Source organism: Hemicordylus capensis, chromosome 10 (genome assembly GCF_027244095.1).
Source record: "Hemicordylus capensis ecotype Gifberg chromosome 10, rHemCap1.1.pri, whole genome shotgun sequence".
NCBI lineage: Eukaryota > Metazoa > Chordata > Lepidosauria > Squamata > Cordylidae > Hemicordylus > Hemicordylus capensis.
The window spans coordinates 21,614,967-21,635,567 of NC_069666.1; the positions used below are offsets into that span (position 1 = coordinate 21,614,967).

General features: G+C 46.1%; 2 protein-coding genes across 11 annotated transcripts in view; one reads left to right on the top strand and one right to left on the bottom strand.

The window, feature by feature from the left end:
• PEAK1 (pseudopodium enriched atypical kinase 1) overlaps positions 1 to 2,423 on the bottom strand; it is a 100,392-nt gene extending 97,969 nt beyond the window's left edge. For 3 of the 4 annotated variants that reach the window (XM_053273129.1, XM_053273133.1, XM_053273132.1), the window contains exon 1: positions 2,271 to 2,423. The gene's annotated coding sequence lies outside the window, so the exon portion shown is untranslated. The remainder of the gene's footprint in view (positions 1 to 2,270) is intronic. The other variant, XM_053273130.1, reaches the window with a different exon arrangement.
• Positions 2,424 to 2,501: 78 nt separating this feature from the next.
• HMG20A (high mobility group 20A) overlaps positions 2,502 to 20,601 on the top strand; it is a 63,898-nt gene continuing 45,798 nt past the window's right edge. Inside the window, exons 1-2 of one of the 7 annotated variants that reach the window (XM_053273138.1) lie at positions 2,502 to 2,708; positions 10,172 to 10,355. The gene's annotated coding sequence lies outside the window, so the exon portion shown is untranslated. Of the gene's footprint in view, positions 2,709 to 2,758; positions 2,994 to 7,172; positions 7,323 to 10,171; positions 10,356 to 20,601 lie in introns of those variants that run through there. The other 6 variants (XM_053273140.1, XM_053273136.1, XM_053273134.1 and 3 more) reach the window with 6 other exon arrangements.

Genomic DNA, 20,601 nt, shown 5'->3' on the forward strand with positions numbered 1-20,601 from the left:
TATTTTATATGAACACGTCAAGATACAAAGTACCCAGGAGTATTATCAAGTTCTAATCCTCCACCATCCACAAAATGTCCAAATACAAAGAGAAGAGAAGGGGCGGAAGAGAAATACACCAACAATGTAAAAGATCAATACAGTTGGGAATACAACCATTGCTATTTTGTGAGTAAGGTCTGAAATTGACAGAGACATGGCCAAGCAGGGGAGAAATCTTACTCCACAGCAATATTTGCATGGCATTCCATCTCTGGAATGGAGGCATAACATAATCTAGAAACCACAGACTAGGACTGCGTCAGTCTCCCTGCCGCCCCCCACCCCCGCCCCCATGCACAGGAAAGACAAAGAAAAAGATCATTCCAGAAAAAACATTTCAAGTCAAGAAAAACTGACTGCAAGGTCAGAGGAATGAAAACTCCCTCCGCCATCTGGGTTTAAAGAGAGATCTAGGTTTTCAGTTCTGGCTTGAAATGCCTACCTATAACATCCAGGGACCCCACCCTTTCACACATCAGCCTGCTCTTGCAACTTTGTGGCTCAAGCAACTGAGGACACTGGCAGCCAGGAGAGACAAAGTGAAGTCAGGCAGGCAGGTGACAAATTCCTGCACTGTGGTAGAGGACAGGCATTATGGAGGCAAGCTACATGCTTCTTCAGTGATGCACCCTCTCCCATTGTGGTCGCTTTCCAAGCTGTATGGAAATGGAGTAATGGAAGAGCTTCCAAGTTCTTTTTCCAACAAATGAGCCATTTCTTTGCAACTTGTTTCTTCTCTCTCTCTCTCTCGCTCTCTCTCTGCCCCATCTGCAGCCAAAGCCAAAGCAGGGAAGGTAGAAATCCCTTTACAGTTATCAATCAGCAGTCTTAAGTACTGGGTGAGGAGGAGAATCAGTTTCCTCTACCCCATCCCGAGAGAACAAGCAAGAGCGAAAAGATCTCCCTACTTTGTCTCTCTAAAGTTGTACTCAAATATTTGCCTGCCAACTTTCTGCCCGACAATAGGCATCCAAGGCAGTTAACCACACACACACAAATCTCATGCATGCTTACTCTGAGGGCAAACCCCACTGAATTCAGTACAGCTTCCTTCCAGGAAAATACACACCAGATCACAATGCTCAGTAAGATTCACATAACAATTTTAAAAGGGGGGGGGCACACTGTCACTATAACCTCGAACAACCCCAAACTTTAAAACAAGTTCAGAAGTAGCAGGGGGGCAGATGCCCCCTAAGCATTTGAGCCCCCCCTCATTTTACTGAACTGCCAAACCTAAGAACCCCTCGCTTCAAACCCTAAAACATTGTTGTTCCTCCCCACAAGAGTGCCATTCCTCCCCTCACCCACATTTAAGTGAGACGCTGTCCCTTATGTTTTCCCATTACCGTCACCCGTAGGAAATGGGACTGGAAAAGAGGTTTGAGGAGATGGCAGTAGCGGGGCATAGGGAGCAAGGCTGGAATGGGCCCTGGGACAAAGCATGGAGACGGGCCGTCTCTCCCTTCAGCGAGGTGTAGGTGTGTGGTGCGTTGGTGATGGGGGGAGAATACTGAATGTACCAGAATCCAAGACTAGTTCCCCCACCCACTCACCCAGTTTTATTTTAAAAATCTGGAAGTCGCCTTAAATTCCGAATCATGTTCCTTCTGAGTAAATGGCGGTGTGACTTGTACTCAAACTCTCTTTTTTTAAAAAAAGGGGGGGTCGTCCTAAATTCGGAGGAATCTTCGATTCGGGTCCAGTTCAAGCTGTCACCCCGCCAACCAGCACCCACCCACCCCCGGCCCACTCAGGAGCCCAGGGACATCTCTCTCTCCCCGCAGCCTGGGGGGGGGGCGGTGGCAGGAGGGCCGGGTGGCCAGCGCTCGCCTGCTGGGCCACTGACTGCGGCCGCCCCCTCCCTCAGGAAGTCCCCTCGCGCCAGGAAGCGCAAGCGGCCCGCCCCCCCCCCCCCCCCGCACCAGGCAGGCACCCTCCGAGCCCGCCTCTCCTCCCCACTCGCCGCCCTCCAGCAGCCTGCCCAGCGCGCACCCCTCCCGCTCCCCCTCCCCAGGGGCTCGCAAACTTGGGTCCCCAGTGGCTGGACTACAACTCCCATCACCCCCGCTGCAATGGCCGACGGCCGAGGCGATGGGAGTTGTAGTGCACCAACATCTGGGGACCCCAAGTTTGAGAGCCACTCCTCGCCCCGCAGACCCTCCCTCTCGCTCCGAGGGGGCCCGACTGCTTCGCCCTCTTTCGGGGGAAGAGAGTCCCGTATTTACCTTTTCGGAGAGCTGCCAACTTCTTCCTCCCACCACCCCGAGCCCGGCGTCAGCGCAGCCGACTCGCAGCTCGCCTCGCGCAGCACCACAACTCGCTCCGAACTCTCGAAAGCGCCGGCCCTCCCCCGCCCGCCTCTGACGGGGGCTCGCGCTCGGCCCAGGCCCCGCCCCGCTCCCCGGCTCGCGGCGCCTAACCGTCACTCGCGCGGACTGACAAGCCGGATGGCGAGGAAGGCGCCTGGGGAGAGGGGGGCGTGACAGAGCCGCAGGCCAGGGGGCGTGGCCTCCGCCGCCGCCGCCGCCCTTGCGTGGGCAGTGAGAGGGAGAACTCGCGAAAGGCTGAAGACTGCGATCCCCGGCATGCTCCGCGCGAGCGGTGGGAGTGTCGGCGCACCAACGCAGCCGCGCGCGCGAGCTTGAAGAGTCCTTCCGCTTCAAGTAGTCCCACGCTTGGTTGCGTTTTAATGTAAATCTGTACCGTTGCCTCGAGCCTCGGGCGATGGTTTTGGGAGGATCCGCGTTCTACCTCGTCGGGAAGAGAGGCTCTTCTCCCCCGTGGTCGGGAGCCCAAGGGTAGAGGGCGAGGCGGAGGGATATGTGGCAGCGGAGGGGGGCGGAGACGCGCCCGCGTGAGGGGGAAGAGAGGATGAAGGAGGCCGAGTGGGGGTGAAGGGGCAGGAATCTCTAGGGGAAGGCCCCCCCCTTCCCGCTCTTCTGCGACAGGTCAGTTGGGGGGTGCTGATGCTTATTTTGACCCGGCCCCGAGCAAGCGCTTGTGGGTACCAAGTGGGAATATGGAGGGAGCGGTAAAAAGCCCCCCCCCCGCGATTGCTGGGGCTGCTGGGCCTTCCAGGCTCCCGCCAGCCTGAGAAGAGCTCCGCTGTTCTCGAGCATCTCTCCCCCCACACCAGGCTCCAGATGATGTTGGACTACAATTCCCATCATCTCCAGCTGCAACGACCAAAGGGGAGATGGCGGTGATGGGAGTTGTAGTCCAACATCATCTGGGGACCAGTGTTCCCTCTCACAGGGATTCCCAGATGCTGTTGACTACAACTCCCACCATCCCCAGTTGCAATAGCCTTTGCTTGGGGATTATGGGAGCTGTAGTCAACAACATCTGGGAATCCCTGTTAGAAGGAACACTGATGAGGACCCAAGTTTGAGAACCCCTGCCTGATCACTTGCCACTTCCCCTGCCCCCAGGACTGTGCATGGAGAGGAGACCCTGAGCTCAGGGGTGCAGTTGCCCCCATAGCATTTCATGTCCCCTTCATTTTATTAAACTCCCCACCAATCCTAATAACTTATATTTACTCCTCACCATTTCCCCTTAGGGGATGGAGCCGCTCTGGGAAGAGCAGAAGGTTCCCAGTTCCCTCCCTGGCGGCATCTCCAAGATAGGGCTTAGAGAAACTCCTGCTTGTAACCTTGGAAAAGCCGCTGCCAATCTGTGTAGACAATACTGAGCGAGGTGGACCAATGGTCCGACTCAGTATATGGCAGCTTCCTATGTTCCTCTGCAAAATGCAGCTGATGTTTCTAAAGAAACAACCCCCATTTTCTCCTTCTGTTCATTCCGTTGCAGTGAACGTTGGAAGATTTGTGATTAGTGTTCCCTTTAAGGCGTGTACATGAAGGTGCACTCACAAACTTTTAAATGTCCACTCAGTTAATTTTAGAACCCGCTAAGGATGAATTGGGACAGCTGCACTCTGAACACACGTGCACACTTGTGTGCGTTGATACTGCTGCCCAGAACAAAACTCATTCTCTACACAGATGGAAAAAAAATAAGAGGGAACACTGTTTGTGATAAAGTAAAATGTGCCATCAACTCAGATTTCAACTCTTGGTGCTCACAGAGCCCTGTGGTTTTCTTTGGTAGAATACAAGAGGGGTTTACCGTTGCCTCCTCCTGCACAGTATGAGCTGATACCTTTCAGCATCTTCCTATATCACTGCTACCTGATATAGTACCAGCAGGGATTTGAACCAGCAACCTTCTGCTTGTTAGTAAAGTATTTCCCCGCTGCGCCACTTAAGGAAATGGGGAGGGAAAGGTTTATGGGCAAGAAAGTGGGTCCAAGAGACTTGTGGCATACTTTCTCCCCTTCTTGCTGTGGAGCCTCTGCTAAGAATCTGACTTTCCTCCTATCTTCTGCATCTGATGTCTTATCACTTAAATGTTTAGCACTTCATTATAGCTCTTTATAGGTTTATTTGAAGGCCTTTCAAATCTGCAGGGTGATGTGATTGCAAAGTTCTTTTGATGATGTTCATTTTTGTCCTTATTGCAAAACCTGCTTGCAGATTTCCTAAATCTCTCGCATGCAAGCTAAGCATTTTGCCTTTCTGAATTGTGTATATCTTTGGCTGTGTGCAGACTTGGAAAGCGTATTGTCGATCTGTCACGGTTCATGCAATATTTACATACCATGTATGTTTGTTTGTAAACAAAAGTGAACAAACAAACATACATGGTAAAGTGTGCCGTCAAGTTGATTTCAACTCCTGGTGCCCTGCCCACAGAGCCCTGTGGTTGTCTTTGGTAGAATACAGGAGGGGTTTACCATTGCCTCCTCCTGCACAGTATGAGATGATGCCTTTCAGCATCTTCCTATATCACTGCTGCCCGATATAGTACCAGTGGGGATTCGAACTGGCAACCTTCTGCTTGCTAGTCAAGCATTTCCCTGCTGCGCCACTTAAGGTGACACATACATGGTACATACAATATTTAATATTTGTTTGTTTTAGGATTATACTAGCTGGACCAGGCGCAGAGCATCTGCATCTCTAGTTCTCCCCCTGCCACTGTTTTCTGCCTTCCTGATTCCGCTGCCGTTTTCTTCCTTGCCGCTGCCACCTTCTTTCCCGCCTGCCGCTGCCATTTTCTTTCCCCACATGCCTGCCCTCAAGCCTGTCTGGCACTGCCGCTTTCCTCTCCCGCTGCCGGCAGCTCGCTCGCGAACTCTCCTGAAAGCTGCCATGCATGGGATTAGTGACGGGTATGCCTGAAATATATACATAGATAGATTGTGTGTAACATCTATCATAGCTACATAAAATGGATATAATGGATGATTTGGACAACCTGCAGCATGAGTCACACAAGTCAGTAGGAGATTGTGACATACCTCGATGGGAGCATGAAGGCCCATAGATCTGGATGTGCTATAGTCAGGCTTACGTTCATGCTTGCTTTTTCCACATGTTCCTGCTGCCTGCCCCTTGGCTCCAAAAGATAAGAAGCAAAGTCACACCAAAGCTCAAGCAGTTGCATACTTAGGTTTCTCCTCACAACAATCCTGTGAAGTAGGTTAGGCTGAGGGAGAAGTGACTGGCCCAGAGTCACCCAGCAAGTCTCATGGCTGAATGGGGATTTGAACTCGGGTCTCCCCGGTCCTAGTCCAGCCCTCTAACCACTACACCATGCTTTAGTTAACTTCCTTCAAATGAACCTAGATATATAATTCACTTCAAACCTTGGGTTCCTATTTAGGTTCAGTTAAAGGAAGTTGGTTAGAGTAAAGTGAGATTAGTCAGTTTGGGCATCACAACTGATCTTGGTTTGTTTCCAACCGAAATTGAATTCCTGAGAGGCTGTTGTGGGCAGGGGAGGGGGAAGCAAGCTTTCTTGAACCTTGGAATGTTGCACAGAACTAGGCTTTAACTGGTTTTGTGTGTCATCTAAACCAGCCCACTGTGGATTTAACTCGTAACATATTTACCAAAAAGGTTTAGAAAGTCATTTCGTTTAACAGATGCCTTTCTGTCATTTAGGTCTTCAAGGCAAAATTTGGGGCTCTTCAGGAAAAAAGATCTATAAAACTATGCATGGTGTGGATAGAGAGAAATTTCTCTCTCTCATACACAACACTAGAACTAGTTGCATCCCGTGAAACTGATTGCCAGGAAATTTGGGACCCAAAAAGGAAGTACTTTTTCACACAGTGCATAATTAAGTTGTGGCTCTGCCATGGGATGTGGTGATGGCCATCAACTTGGATGGCTTTAAGAGGGGCTTAAACCTAATGGCGTAGCGAGGAAGTAACTTGCCTAGGGAACAAGAGGTTGCTGGTTCAAATCCCTGCTGGTTTATGTTTTCTAGACTATGGGAAACACCTATATCGGGCAGCAGTGATATAGGAAGGTGCCGAAAGGCATCATCTCATACAGTGTGAGTGATGGCAAAGGTAAACTCCTCCTGTATCCTACCAAAGAAAACCACAGGGCTCTGTGGTCTCCAAGAGACGACACCGACTCGACAGCACAACTTTACTTTAGGCCAGTTCAGGGAGGAGAGGTCTATCAATGGCAACTAGTCTTGATGACTATCCAGGGCTGCTCAACTTCGGCTATCCTGCAGATGTTGACCTATAACTCCCATAATCACTGGCTATTGGCAACTGTGTCTGGGGATCGTGGGAGTTGTAGTCCAGAAATAGCTGGCGGGCGTAAATTGAGCAGGCCTGCTAGACTATCTCCAGCCTCAGAGGTATGATGCTTCTGAATACCAGTTGCAGGGGAGCAACAGCAGAGAGAGACAGGGCATGCCTTCCATCTCTTACTGGTGGGCTTCCCAACACATCTGGTAAGCCACTGTGGGAAACAGGATGCCGGATTGGATGGGCCTTGGGCCTGATCCAGCAGGTCTATTTTTATGTGTTTTTTTGTTTTGTGTTTTACAGTATAAATAGGTCAAGCAACATGTCAGATCAGATCACAATCTATTTATGGCATCATGAAAACTTGTATAGTAATTTTTTTGTGAGTGGGGGAAAGGGAGAAATTTGCACTGGGAAAATTTCTGGAAAACTGACATCTCTGCATAAAGGGGTGGGTTTCCACGTGTATATCCTCCTCTCCAGAGCAAACCAGCAGAGCTATTGCTAAGGTCTCCCCTGGAGGGTCAATACCATGTGGGACACCTTTCAGTCACACCTTAATAGGGCAACGAGGCAAAGAGTAAGCCCCCTCCTTGCAGACTGTTCTAGGAGCAGACACAATCTCCAGATCAGAAGGTTCCTGTTGTTCCTGCTTCCACAGGTAGCTGACTTGAGTTCTTGAACAGAACTAACACTTAGAAAGAAATCTGTGAAAGGATGGGTACATATCTACACAAGTGTTCATGTCGTCCTTTAAAAAGGAGAACAAGCACAATGTTTCTAGTAGGCTTGAAATTGATTTGACTAGAAACTGCTGGAAATTTGGTCTGGTTGATTTTTCATCTCATGCTACTTGTGTGAAACTCAGAGTGGCTGCAATTAGGATTACAGCACGAAGAGGATTGTTCTCTTGCATCTATGCCCCTGCTCTTCATCAGTTGCAAAAAGAGTCCTCCTTGCTCATCAGGAAAAAGGAAAAGCTATGAGCAGCAACAAAGATGAAAAGTAAAGCTATAAGTGATAGCAAAAGCAATAAGAGATGCCTTTCCAACATTTTTTGAAAACGCTTAATACAAGTGTGGTCCCAGCTTCTCCCTCCAGGGGACTCTGTTGAGGAGTGGGTGAGGGACTGGGGGCAGGGAGGTGGAGTGGCTGTGGTCTACAAGAATAATATCCCCCTTACCAGGATCCCTGTTAGAGTGTCAGACCATATTGAATGTGTGCACTTAAGTTTGGGGACCAGGGATAGACTGGGACTTCTGTTGGTGTACCGATCACCCTGCTGCTTAACAGAGTCACTAACTGAGCTGACGGACTTGGTCTCGGAATTGGTGTTGGAGTCACCCAGGCTTGTGGTGCTGGGTGACTTCAATGTTTATTTCGGGACCAATTTGTCCGGGGTGGCTCAGGAGTATGGGCCTATGACTATGGGCCTATCTCAGGTGATCTCAGGACCGACACACGTTGCAGGTCACACGCTTGATTTGGTCTTTCACTCTGATCAGGGTAGTGTTCTGTGGGTGGGGAATCCTGTGATTTCCCCATTGTCATGGACGGATCACCATCTGGTTAAGGTTGGACTCACAGTCACACCCCACCTTCCCAGGGGAGAGGTGGAATTGAATTCCCTTGAATTCTGATTCAAGGGAGGAGGGGCACATACTAGCCCTCTCACAACTCTGGACAACTCTGCCGGACGTGAACTTGCGGATGCAATACGGGCAGAAAAGAATTGCTTCTTTGCCACACGTATCGCTTGAGCATAGGTCTTCAAATGAGTTCTATGTTGCAATCTGTCGGATTCAAGCCAAGTCTTTCTCCACCTGCGCTCCAGTCATCTACCTCGCAGCTTCAGCCCCCGTAGTTCTTGCGTATACCAAGGGGCCAGTTTTGAAGCGGGTCGGAGACGACGCTTAGGAGCAATCATGTCTACCGCCCCAGTGAGTTTGCTGTTCCAATTCTCCACCAGGACATCAACATGATCGCCCCCAGAGCCAACACTGAATCCTATGGAATCCAATAACCTTCTCGGATGGACCATCCTAATAGGTCCCTCTCCTCTCCAACACTGAGGGGGTTGGGGGTGGGAGGCACTGCTTTGCAGTGGTTCCGCTCCTACCTCTCAGGCAGGTCCTGGATGGTGTCCCTTGGAGACTGCTATTCTTCAAAATCTGAACTTTTGTATGGTGTCCCTCAGGGTTCCCTATTGTCTCCGATGTTGTTTAACATCTACATGAAACCGCTGGGAGAGATCATCAGGAGATTTGGTGCAGGGTGCTATCAGTATGCTGATGACACCCAAATCTATTTCTCCATGTCAGCATCATCAGGAGAGGGCATAACCTCCCTAAATGCCTGCCTAGAGTTGGTAATGGGCTGGATAACAAACTGAGACTGAATCCAGATAAGACGGAGGCACTCATTGTGCGGGGTCGGAACTCGAGAGACAATTTTGATCTGCCTGTTCTGGATGGGGTCACGCTTTCCCAGAAGGAACAGGTATGCAGTCTAGGGGTGCTTCTGGATCCAAGTCTTTCCTTGGTGTCCCAGGTTGAGACAGCAGCCAGAAGTGCCGTCTATCAGCTTCGGCTGATACACCAGCTACGTCCGTTTCTTGAGTTAGACGAACTCAAAACAGTGGTACATCTGCTGGTAACCTCCAGACTGGATTACTGCAATGTGCTTTATGTGAGGCTGCCCTTGTACGTAGTCCGGAAACTACAGTTGGTCCAGAATGCGGCAGTCAGGCTGGTCTCTGGGTCATCCAGGAGAGACCATATTACTCCCGTATTGAAGGAGTTACACTGGCTGCCGATATGTTTCTGGGCAAAATACAAGGTGTTGGTCATAACCTATAAAGCCCTAAACAGCTTGGGCCCTGGGTTTTTAAGAGTATGTCTTCTTCTTTATGAACCCCACTGCCGATTGAGATCATCAGGAGAGGTCCGTTTGCATTTGCCACCAGCTCATCTGGTGGCTACTCGGGGACAGGCCTTCTCCGTTGCTGCCCCGAGGCTTTGGAATGCGCTCCCTAGTGAAATAAGAGCCTTCCCATCTCTGACATATTTAAAAAAGTCTCTAAAGACGCATTTCTTCACCCAGACTTTTAACTGATATTGTTTTGATTGTTTTAATGTTGTTTTTAGAATATTGTTTTAAAAAGTTAAATTGTGTTTTAAATTTCTTGCTTTTAAATTTTTTATTTTTGTTTTTAATTAATGTTTTACTTTTAATCTTGTTGTAAACCGCCCAGAGACGTAAGTTTTGGGTGGTGTAAAAATATGATAGATAGATAGATAGATAGAATAAAATGTAAAAAATATATAATAATAAATAAATAACGCTTAAAGCTGAACTCCTCCTCCCTCCTTTAAAAAAGCAAAAGCAAAAAAAGCCTTGGTATCCCAACTTCCTGAATGAGTTTGTTATTCAAGGCTGCTTCACACAGTACTTTTTCCCAATGTGGAAAAATGACTCAAACATGTTATGTGTATTATTTCAATATTACAGAGTATTTGCCAAGATCAAGAGGCGGAAGCATTCAGCAGATTGAACTCCAATGTTTGGAAGTACTTGGGCTTTGGCAAATCCTCAATGAGAGGAAATTCTATAATTGTGGGGAAATCTCCAGAGATGACTTACTGAGGATCTTCACTCTTCACAAGTTGCTTGCATTCGGAGACCCTTGCATTATGTATGTATGTATGTATGTATGTATGTATGTATGTATGTATTAAGTTTATATCCTGCTCTTCCTCTGAGGAGCTCAGAGCGGTGTACGTGGTTATTTTTATCTGCACGACAACCCTGTGAGTTAGGTTAGGCTGAGAGATACACGACTGGCCCAGAGTCACCCAGTGAGTTTCGTAGTTGAATGGGGATTCGAACCTGGGTCTTCCTGGTCCTAGTCCAGCACTCTAACCACTTCTGAGTTATGTACAATGGGCAAGGGTCACATTCTGAGACCCTTGCACGACTGTCAGTTGAGAGTATTCACAGAATCATGTCTCATATCACCTGCCCATTTGCCAAAATCTTCAGGGGGCCCTGCTTTTCAAGATTAGGTGGATATAACCTTGTGCAACAGTGCCCTGCTTTTGTAATCTAAAAAGATTCATCTGACTCTTTTGTCTTTTAGATGACCACTTTAAAATGATATTGTTTGCTGGATCCTCTGCTAGTTATTCTACTGTTTTATTCTTGTATTGTTCTTTAGTCTCTTATTTTTAAGATTTTGTAGTGGCTTTTATCCTCTTGTAAGCTGCCTTGGAAGCCCATTAAGGTAGGAAGTAGGGGTGTGAAGATTTTTAAATAAAGAGTGAAGTAGAGAAGCCTGGGTGGCACTTAAGGAGAAGGGAATGGAGACTGAGCTCCATGTGTTTTGACCACTTGTGATTATTCCTCCAAAAATGCCTTTATATTTGGTTGGTATCACGCGCGCGCGCACACACACACACAAGCAATGCTCTTGGAATGCACAATGTGTTTATAGCTCAGTCGTGAATATTTCCCAGAACAAGGTTTTGAAGCTTGCTGTGATTTTTTCCCCTCCCCTCACTTGCACCCCAAACCTTACATCGTGTCTCTGGAGCCTGCATTGGCTATACTGCCTAAACAAACCCAGGCGCACTGTCCGTATGGGCGGCTTCTGTGCCATGTTGTACCTCATTTTTCAAACAACCTCTCTTTTATTTACATTGTGGAGCAAGCTGTTGAATCTGGAATAAAGGAAGATGGATGTGGGGCTATCCAATCTCTGTAAACTGTGATTGTGGAGCGGGAGGAGAGGAGAGAGCTGGGTGTTCTGGTTGGGCCAGCTTTCATCAAATGTGCCTAAATGCTGGCAAAGCAGAGTTGGATGCTGAAGCCTTGTTTAGCACCAGTTTGTAGGGTTTTATTTTTTTGTAGATTTCCCCAATTCAGACAGCTTATTTCTCTTACTAATTCCCTTGGCTTCCTTTCAAATCCGTAGGCCCCTAATGGCATGTCAGTTTCTTGTTTCATAAAGCCATTCATCCATGATTTACTTTTTTTTTTTTTTGGCCTGGTATCCACAAATGCTAGACTAATTTTATTTTGCATCACTGAGCTGGCAGATTTGGGCATCCCTGTCATGCTGTAAGAGAAGTGATGGTGTTGGCATCAGCAGGAAACCATTTCCTCCCTTCCCACTGCAAAAAGAGCTAAAAAGGTTGGACTAATTCTGTTTATCCTTCAAAGGCTGGGCATATTTTAAACATCTCTGAGTGACCCAGAGTGTGTTCACAATCTGGAATAAATCAGGGATTAATATAGGATTGTGTGAATCCTCCTATGAACATGCTTTAAAAGAGTGAGAAATAATTCACCTTTGAACCACTCCTTCCATGGTTCTGTGAGCAAAAGAAGGATTGTGATTAAGTGATTTTGAGAATCCCTCACCTTAAAAAGTGAAGTGGAAATGCTGATTTGAGTTAGGATGACTTTGTTTCTATCCTCATAGTTGCTGAGGGTGGGTTAAGTGCATGATTGATCAACTGTTTGAGAAGCACGAGCTTTAACAGAAACATATACAACTGCCTTATACTGAGTCAGACCATTGTTCTATCTAGCTTAGTATTGTCTGTCAGTGGTTTTCTAGGGTTTTAGGAAAGGGCCTTTCCCAGCCCTGCTTGAAGATGCCAGGGATTGAATCTGGTACCCTCTGCATGCAAAGCAGATGCTCTTCCCAATTCATTCTGATACTAGAATAGGAAGCTGCCATATACTGAGTCAGACCCTTGGGCCATCTAGCTAAGTATTGTCTACACAGACTGGCAGTGGCTTCTCAAAGGTTGCAGGCAGGAATCTCTCCCAGTCCTATCTGGAGATGCTGCCAGGGAGGGATTCTGGAACCTTCTGCGCATGCAAGCAGGCAGATGCTCTTCCCAGAGCAGCCCCACGCCAGAAGGGGAATCTCTTACAGTGCTCACCAGTATTCCTTGTAAGAGGGAATCCCAGATGTTGTTGACTAAATCTCCTAGAATCCATAGCTGCAGTGGGCTTTGGCTGAGGATGCTGGGAGTTGTAGTCAACAACATTTGGGATTTTCTGTTAGAAGGAACACAGGTGCTCACATGTAGTCTCCCATTCAAATGCAAACCAGGGTGATCCTGTTGTGCTTTCCTCACGGGCGTGACATAACCTTCTTTATATTTGGGCAGAGTACCCAGAAAAAAGACTGAAAGGTATTTCACTTCATTGAAAATTCACAGATAGTTCCTTCTGAACAATTGCCCCGATTCCCACCCCACTGCACCACAATTTACTTCATCTCTTTGCAGTGCCTGACCAGCCACATGCTTGACATTTGAGAGGATGCTTCTGTCTTCCCAAATGCAGAGGCAATGCATCTTTCACCTTCCCCACCTGCTTAATGACCTGAGAGTTGAGAAACGCATTCAGACTTTGCTATCTGCTTGCCCTATTCCTTTAAGTAGGAAGCCTTTCCCATGTATAAGAAGTGCTCAGTGTAGCTGGATAAGCTGACTGGGTTGGGACAATCTGGGGTTGGGGTTGGGGAAATGCATGTTTAGCATTTAGAAAGGTCCATGGCTCTATCTGTGATTGTTCAAAGTTATACATTGAAGCGAAAGTGGCTGATTTCAGAATCGGCACAGATTAATATAACTGATCTGTCCGATACATTACTGCCTTCCTTTTCTCAGTTGTGGTTATCGAAGAATATCACTCGTCACTCTCCCTTCACTCCACTGCTGAGGTGAAGAGGAAAAAAAATTAGAAGGAAGCAGCTGTGGGTTTCTCAGCTATCTCTTTGAAATACATTAACCACTTTGGGGGCTTATTTTGATCTGTGCAGTCTTTTTTCTTTCAGCACAGACTGATTATGCTTTCATTGTATCTGTTGTGGGATTCAAATTCGGTTAGCAGAAATTGCTGGCATGTGCATAATGAGTTAATGGATTCCTCGCCCCCCACCCTGCTGAAGGCATGTGTGTTCATAGTGGTAGATTCATGTGAATGATTTTCCATCAACATCCTATATAATTATACAACCCATTATTTCTCCACCAGGCTTCTGCTACCCCAGATTGCCATCCTTTATTGATATATGTGATGATAATAATAGAATTAACACTATTGTGGTGGCTAAAGAAGGCAATACAATTAGATCTGAGGCTCTTTATGAGAAATGTGCTTCTAGCAAGGAACTCTTATTGCAATACTGATTCTTTGTTCAAATAACTTGATTGTGTCATATCTGGATAGAGAAGTTAAGCGAAGCCATATATTCACTGCACAGCCATACCATCCTGTCTTCAGAAGTCTGATGCCCTTGACTTAGACTGTAATGGCAGGTAAAGCTGACAATTGGTAATGACCACTTTATGCCGTCACTTTGTCTCTGGCTTTCATGCATTAGTTTGCATATGCATTTATTGAAACAGCATCTTTATTGTATGTAGATCAGCCTTAATGCAGAAGAATCAGTGACTAGGAGTTGGGGAAAGAAAAGGGAACTGTAATAGATGAAAGAAAATATTTGCCATCCTCACTCAATTGAGGCTGTTCCTTTTGAGGATGAGATTTCTTCAATCAGGGATTTTGTAATTAAATCATTTCCTATATAGGGTATGTGATTTCGGTATAGGTTAATTACGGAAAGTTAGTGAGTGGACACGCTGCTTTTGAATTGGTTTAGCTGAGGAAAAAACCACCCCTCGCTAGTTTTATAAAATTGAAGTCTGTTTTTAGAATTAGCAGTAATTGTTGCAGCAATCTGCCCCCCTCCCCCTGTGGGTAATGTTATTAGCTACTAACTAATGATCAAGCCGAGCCACTTAATGGCACAGCTGGGAAATGACTTGACTAGCAAGCCAGAGGTTGTCAGTTTGCATCCCCGCTGGTATGTTTCCCACACTATGGGAAACACCTATATCGGGCAGCAGCGATATAGGAAGATGCTGAAAGGCATCATCTCAGACTGAGCGGGAGATGGCAATGGTAAAACCCTCCTGTATTGTGTGGTTGCCAGGAGTCGACACTGACGATGGCACGCTTTACTATACCTTTAATGTTAAAGCTAATCGTCCGCTAGGGCAAACAAAGCTTAGTGAGAAATGCAAGTACACAAGATTTGCTAGATGGCTGTCCTAATGGTTTGTTCTTTAGTTTCTGAGAGTATGGGGAGCTGAAGTCTTTGAGAAATCAAAACTGTCTTGTCACTGTTTCTTTGACTTCTGCACAACTAGAAGCTGGTGCTGACATTTGAACTGTGGTTTCTTTAGAAAGAGGTGCTCTAAAGGAAATCATAGCTATCTCCCGTGATCATTGATTTAGTACCATTTGGCAGCATTTTTATGTTTCGGAGAATCTGTATAGTAAAATAGTGATTTACCATCTCTTTTTAAACACATACATGGATGGGGAAAAAAGAAAGAAAGAAACTGGCTATGAACACAGGCTATTGCCTTTGAAATCTCTTTAGCTGTTGCCTGCAAGTGTTTTGCTTTGTCTTTATTAAAATGATCCCCTTGCTAGCCATTGGATGAACTGCTATGATATCATGCTTATGGACATTCTAACATCTAAGGAATTAAACTGCCACCACAAAAGGCCCATTGGCATAAAGGGTTGTATGCTACTGGAGTATAGAGAAGTGAGGGAGGCAGCAGTATAGTGCTGAGACACTGATTCTGAGGGTAGTGTGAATTAGTAATGTGTATGTTTGTGAATGGAGAACGAGTGCAGATCAGGCACTGCAAATAATACAGCTGGATCTTAATGGGTCTCTACGCTTTTGCTGTAATATGAAATAAACCGTAGGAAGGATGGTGACAAAGTTACTTCCAAGATTACTTCTGAGTAAATATGCAGAAGGTTGAACTAGGTCCGTGTTCCTGCATGTTCTTTTCCACTCTTGATTTTATGGCCATAGCAACTGCTATTATATTATGCGTATGCAGGCAATATCTGCATTGAGGTCCAGGCATTCCTCTTTCCCTCTTGTCTCTTTGCCCTTGGTGACCACTGCTTATCTTTAGTGATAACTAAATGGATACAGTGTTATTCCAGTTGTAGAACTTGAATGCTATAGTGGTTGAAGCATTTTGCACTGAAGCTGTGCAGACATGATAGTGCAAATGCAATCTAACAGTCCTTCCCCACTCGCACATCCCATTGTGTCACGGATGCACGTTCTCCTTTCTGCAACTGTAGGGCCGTCCTTCGGGCAGGGCAACCAGAGTATTTTAGAAGTTGAAAATGATGTGTGATGTTCTAGGTCGAGGGCATTAGGCTTCAAGAATATCATGGCTTACAGCTTCATTGTTGAAAATCGTTCAGTAGTAGCAATTGTTTGAAACTGTGAGAGATGAGAACACTTTTTCCTCTCTAATTAGAAGCCCAGAACACTGCTGAGGAACAAAGGATACTTCTGAATGGCTTTCTGCTTGTGCTGCCACACTGTATTTCACCTGTATTTTCTTTATCTGTCAATTGGTGTTTTGAGCACTGAGGATTTTTTGTTTGTTTGTTTCTGCTCAGAGCTTATCTAGGTTCTCATAGCACACTTGTAGAGTGCCCTAAGTCCTTATTCCAGCAAAGCAATAACCAAGGGAGCTATTATAGAGATGTGTTTTACTTAGAAATGTTTCAGAGCGTACAGTTAGTACTTGAATATCTGAAACCTTTCAGCTCGTTCCCAGGGCTGCGAGTTGATAGCGCATGGTGGGCATCAATACACAAATAAAGAGTGGGTTTAAAAAGCCTTGTAATAATGAGTGGTTTGAGAAAACTGCTAGTACTTGGGAAATATGAGGCCTTGACCCAGGCTTTAGAGTCAGGCTTTAGTGTTCCCTGTAACAGGAATTCCCAGATGTTGTTGACTAAAACTCCTATAATCCTCAGCCAAAGGCCATTGCAGCTGGGAATGCTGGGAGTTGTAGTCAACAGCGTCTGGGAATCATTGTTACAGGGGTCACTGGTCAGGTGCTAGGTTGGATAAACAAGAATCAGAAGGGCCTGAGGCAGCAGGTGTGAGAGCCAGGCTGGGGTTGAGTATGAAGTGAGACGGTTGGAGCTGGGCGGAGCTGTGATGTTGCTCAATTGAGCGACAGTTGCTCAGATGGCAGAACTAAGCCTGGCCCAAGAGCAGCTGTTATGTGGGGCCAACCAGACTTGTATCGGTTCTCAGATCACCTAGGCTGAACGACTGCATGGGTGGCATTTCACTGCAGCAGAAAGCAGACTGATTATCCCCTGGTGGCACAGGGAGCAAGGCGCCTCACCCTGCTGTCAGAGTGCCCAGTTCAAGCACCTTGGCACCTTGCAGTATTCTACAGCGAGCCATCCTTCGTTTCAATTCCATAGAGGCTTGCCGGAGGTTTTGGCCTCTGCCTTGAGGTCCATGGTATGTGAATACGTTGTAACTCTTTTGGTTGGCATAGAGTTGACACAGGCTTTTCTGTAGGTTAATTGTGAATTCTGAACTATATATGAGACACTAGTAAACGTGGTTATCTAGTAGGATTGTAATGTTTGTTTAGAGAACTTAAACACGCCAAATCAGATCACAATCTATTTAGGACATTGGAGCACTTTCTGGAAAACTCACATCACTGCCAGCCACTATCTACCAACAACATCTAAGTCTTATTGGGACTGAGCTTCAGTTTATTGGCCCTCTTCCAGTCCATTACTGTTCTGAGCTGCCTGTTTACCACTTCCGCTGCTTCAGCTGCATTAGATGGAAAAGACAAATAAGAGCTGGGTACCAAAAGAAAACCACGGCTCTGTGGGCGCCAGGAGTCGAGATCGACTTGATGGCACACTTTACCTTTACCAAGATGTGGGGTGGAAAACTTCCTGTGGGAATTTTTCCATTTCTAAAATTTCTAACTTGGCTACTTGAAAGTATTTTGAGATATAGTGAGGGGAAATTAATATGGTGGATTCTATTTATTTATCAATAGGTCAAATAGTATGCCAAATTATTAATAATATCACTATGTGTTAGGACATCAGGAAAATTTGTAAAACTTTTGTTGAGAAAAAACTTAATGCACATTTTATGCAAATGAGGGGGAAATTGTATGGAAACATTTCCAGAAAACTCGCATCTCTGGCTGGGTAGTATCAGTGTACTTATGATAGGGATGTGCATGGAACCTGTTCCGTGCCCTTCCGGGTGGCTACATAAGAACAGCCCTGCCTGATCAGGCCCAAGGAGGCCCATCTAGTCCAGCCTCCTGTTTCGCACAGTGGCCCACCAGATGCTGCTGGAAGCCACAGGCAGGAGTTGAGGGCATGCCCTCTCTCCTGCTGTTACTCCCCTGCAACTGGTATGGGTGGGGGGGGGTTGCTTTAAGTGGCAGGGAGGATGCCTCCTACCTGCCTATCCCTGCCCCGCCACTTTCCCCACACCTGCGCTCTCCCAAAAAGTGTGGACATGGAGCTGCAACATTCCTCCTTGCAGCCCCATTCAGTGTTGCCACTCAAATGGCCGACACAGATGCGCGCCGCATGCTGGTCAATGGAACTGGTTCGGCGCTCCAGAAAAGGAGCTCCGAACCTGTTCCATGCACATCCCTAACTGACACCATTGCACTTCAAAACCCCAAATGTCCTTGCTCTATGATTTCATATACACAGAGCCTTGAGGCACACTACAGCATGACTGCCAAAGGGCAAAGTGATATGCCCAGCCCCATTTTCTGGAAACAGTTATCCTACTAGGAGGAGAACTATTGGGGTGTAGTGTCCCCAATCCCCACCTTAGACAGCCCCTTTCCAGATTTGATTTGGACTAAAGATGAAATGGCATTGAATTGGAGCAATGGAAAGGGAGAATGCATGGTCACATGACTTGCTCATATAGTGCCGATCCATGCTTTGAATTGAGCTATTGTTTCCTGCCTAGGCACATAAGCTGACGACATAGTTTTACCCTCTTCTCTGCATTTCCATGAGCACTAGCTTTGCACCTGTTACATTGTTGCTCTGAGGGTAAGGCATGGAGGAATTTCCACCTCACCCATGGTGGTAGAAAAGATGCTTCTGCTCTGCTTTATCTTATCCTGATTACTCCTGATTAAGCAAGGGCTTTCTAGAATAGCCATGCTGTCTGTGACTGCTTGCCCTGATCACCTGCTAAAGTGCTTTATTCCTTGAACCAGGCTCTGCTGGGTCCTTTGGAAATACCCCTCTTGGCTGCTAGTGGGATTGTGCCATACTAGTGGAGGCCAGTTTCCTGGCCGTAGTAAGAGCGGCTGAATGAGAAAGGACATCATTCCTAGCTTTGGATGGCTCACTTTGGTGTGTGTGTGTGTGTGTGTGTTTCTTTAAAAAAATAATCCTGCTAAATGTATTTTCATTTACTCATGCAAATAGGCTCATTGTTCTTGTTCCAAGATTTCTGCACTTATCTTTTGGGCAGCTATTAGTTAACGCAGGGCTTGAAAAATCCACGAGAGCCAAGAGATTTAACTGTGGCACCTAGACCAGGAAATTCAGAGGAAGAATTATTTAATAAAATACTTGTCTCAGGCAGCTCTGTTACTGTCAGAGCTGTTTCTGTCACTTGTCAAGGGGATAAAGAGAAGCACTTTTACTTCCTCCCTGCCCCCCAATATCTGTCACTAAATCTGGTTATTCTGTCAAATGTCCATTGTCTGGTTCCTAAATTTTTGGAAAAGAAAATTAGTCAAAGGCAAGGCCTAAATTAACAATGCTTTGCATCTAATAGCATATTTATTTCATTCTTGTTTGTTTTAATTACAAGCAACTCAAGAGGATTTACATTGTGGTTGTTTATTTATTGATCCATCCATCCATGTATTACAATCAGTTTATTTCTGTTTAAGTGTTTGGACTTTTTTAAAAAAGCATGCAATCCTTTCAGCTATTTCCATGCTGTTTGTGCTTTTACTTCCAGTCAGGTATTTTATCATCTGTCTCGACTTCCCCAGATTCCCATTGACACTGCAGTGGACAGACTATCTTCATTCTCTTATCATAAAGCAGAGGCAGCATGAGATTTCTTTCACATTTTTTCTGTTGAAACAGCTGCACAATGTTTAATGGACTGTTTTAGTGTGTTTAAATAGAAAATGTTGGGCAAGCATATATGTAAGTATCTGCTCAGCATTATCTCTCTTTGGGCACATCATGCTGACAAGTAATTTTTGTGTTGGGTTCAAAGTAGTGCCCAAATGTGGGGATCCTTTTTGCAGCTAGCTTTTCCTCTTGCTCCTAAACCCACATGGGCCTACTTCCTCAAACAACTGATGAAGTGGTAGAGCCTTTTGTGGACTATACTACTTCAGAGAGCAGATGGGAGCTCACATGTTTGAATACTCCTATTAAAAAACACACACCTCTTTTCCATGGTATAGGAAGGTCATCCTCAACATGATGGGTTTATCAGCCTCTGCATGCTCCAAGACAGGACCAATCAAATTTCAGGCAGTCTAGTAGCTAGGTTAGGTAGCTGTCACTCAATCCCCAGTTCCAGTCCTGTCTCGCTCCGTTAGACAGCTCTTGGTTTGAGCTCTTGATCTACTTGCTGTTTTCAGGCTAGTTTTGTCGGTGAAAAGACTAGACTAAAACCCTTCTCAGTGATGTCTAGTTTTCTATGAGGGCTTTTTGGGGGTTAGTTTTCACCTGCATTTTGAAGCAATGCAGTTCAGAAACAGGCTTACCACTTCATCCGTTGGTGAAAGTAAGGCCTCACCTTTGTTGCAGAGGAAGTTTTCTCCCTTCTTGGCTTCTTTCCAAACTTTTATTTATATATGCACACACTTCTCTGTTTGCCTAGCTGTCTCAGTTTAGCAAATGTCAAAACATTTCCTCTTGCTGCTAATTAAATTTCACCCTAACAAAGTTGCGACCGTTCACCTTCTCTAATGGGTGGTTTGCACAGAAATATGGTGTGATATTTTTGCCTTTCTAGCACAGTGGTT